This window comes from Cebus imitator, unplaced genomic scaffold (assembly GCF_001604975.1).
Source record: "Cebus imitator isolate Cc_AM_T3 unplaced genomic scaffold, Cebus_imitator-1.0 Scaffold129, whole genome shotgun sequence".
In the NCBI taxonomy this organism is placed as follows: domain Eukaryota; kingdom Metazoa; phylum Chordata; class Mammalia; order Primates; family Cebidae; genus Cebus; species Cebus imitator.
In genome coordinates, this window is record NW_016107444.1 from 1914582 (window position 1) to 1916884 (window position 2303).

Below are 2303 nucleotides of genomic sequence, written 5' to 3' on the forward strand. Positions count from 1 at the left end.
AGGAGGTTGAGGCAGGAGAATTGCCTGAACCCAGGAGGCGGAGGTTGCGGTGAGCCGAGATCGTGCCATTGCACTCCAGCCTGGGTGACAAGAGTGAAACTCCGTCTCAAAAAAAAAAGAAAAAAAAAAAGGAAAACCTAGTCTCTAATCACCCTACTTAAGGTGGAGAAAAAAATTAACAAAAAAGAAAACCTAGTTTTCTGAAATTTCTAGTCTCACCAAAAAGGAAAAACATTTAAAATAGTATAAGAATATAGATCTGGAATTTTTTTTGAGATGGAGTTTCACTCTAGTTGCCCAGGCTGGAGTGCAATGGTGCCATCTCAGTTCACTGCAACCTCTGCCTCCCGGGTTCAAGCAATTCTCCTGCCTCAGCCTCCTGAGTAGCTGGCATTACAGGCATGTGCCACCACGCCCAGCTAATTTTGTATTTTTAGTAGATAGAGTTTCTCCCTGTTGGTCAGGCTGGTCTTGAACTCCCAACCTCAGGTGATCGGCCTGCCTCAGCCTCCGAAAGTGCTGGGATCATAGGTGTGAACCACCGTGCCCGGCCTGTAATGTGTTATTTTTACATAACATTCAAATATTAGATAACTCAAATTTCTTTTTTAAAAAATGATTTTGTTCATTCATTCATTCATTCATGTATTTGAGATGGAGTCTTGCTCTGTTGCCCAGGCTAGAGTATAGTGGGATTACAGGCATGCACCACCATGCCCGGCTAATTTTTGTATTTTTAGTAGAGGTGGGGTTTCACCGTGTTGGTCAGGCTGGTCTTGGACTCCTTTTATTTTTTTATTTTTTTTTCCTTTTCTTCTTCTTCTTCTTCTTCCTTCTTCCTTCTTCTTCTTTCTTCTTCCTTCCTCTTCTTCCTTCTTCTTCCTTCTTCTTTCTTCTTCTTCTTCTTCTTCTTCTTCTCCTCCTTCTTCTTCCTTTCTTCTTTCTTTCTTTCTTTCTTTTCTTTCTTTTCTTTCTTTCTTTCTTTCTTTTCTTCTTCTTTCTTCTTCTTCTTCTTTGCCTTCTTTGCACTAGCAGGTCTTGAACTCCTGACCTCAGGTGATCCACCTGCCTTGGCCTCCCAAAGGGCTGGGATCACAGGCGTGAGCCACTGCACTTGGCCAGATAACTCAAATTTCATAAGTAAATTATATGCATATGATTTCCACTCTAGTGATTCTTATTGTGAAGAGACTTATTAGACTTTACAGAAGTAACTTGTTTACCTTTTTTTTGAGACAGTCTCACTGTCATCCAGGCTGCAGTACAATGGCACCATCTTGGCTCACTACAACCACTGCCTCCTGGGTTCAAGTGATTCTCCTGCCTCAGCCTCCGGAGTAGCTGGGACTATAGGTACCTGCCACCATGCTCAGCTAATTTTTGTACTTTTAGTAAAGACGGGGTTTCACCATGTTGGCCAGGCTGGTCTCTACTCCTGGCCTCAGGTGATCCACCTGTCTCAGCCTCCCAAAGTGCTGGGATTACAGGCATCAGCCACCACACCCAGCCCAACTTGTTTATTATTTTCTTACACACCTGTAATGGATTGAATTGTGTGATGAAGCCCTAACCCAGAGTACCTCAGAATGTGGGCTTATTTCTAGATAGGGCCTTTACAGGGATAATAATGTTAATATAAAGTGATAAGAGTGGTCTCCAATTCAATTTGACCTGTGTTCTTAGAAAAAGGGAAAATTTGGGGACAGACGCATACAGAGATAATTGTCATGTGAACATGAAGATGGCCATCTACAGGCTAATGAGAAAGGCATGAAATAGATCCTATCCTCACAGCCCTCAGGAGGAACTTACTCTGCCAATACCTTGATTTCATTCATATCTCTAGCCTCAAGAACTGTGAGATGTTAAGTTTTTGTTAAAATTTGTGTGGTGTTTGGTTAACAGCAACATGAGCAAACTAATACAATACCATAGAGCTAGGACCTCATTCTGATCATTGAGAAGCTTACCAGTTAAAGTCCATAAGTCCATGGCTGAAACAACTATGGAATCTTCTTTCTTTTCTTTTCTTTCTTTTTTTTTTTTTTTTTTAGATAAGGGGCTGGACAGATGCAGTGGCTCACACCTGTAATCCCAACATTTTGGGAGTACGAGGTAGGCAGATCACTTGAGTCCAGAAGATCAAGACCACCCTGGGCAGCATGGCAAAACTCCATAGCAAAAATAATTAAAGGATATGGCTGTGCTGCTGAGGCTGGCATCAAAATCCTGGCCTCAAGTGATTCTCTTGCCTCAGCCTCCTGAGTAGCTGGGACTACAGGTACACACCACTATACTTAGTT

At 42.2% G+C, this 2303-nt stretch overlaps 1 pseudogene across 1 annotated transcript in view; it reads left to right on the forward strand.

Moving 5' to 3' along the window:
* Positions 1–2197: 2197 nt before the first annotated feature.
* The window catches only part of LOC119473022, a 1547-nt pseudogene continuing 1441 nt past the window's right edge, over positions 2198–2303 (forward strand). The window contains exon 1 of the transcript XR_005202190.1: positions 2198–2239. The product of XR_005202190.1 is annotated as a macrophage migration inhibitory factor-like (transcript). The remainder of the gene's footprint in view (positions 2240–2303) is intronic.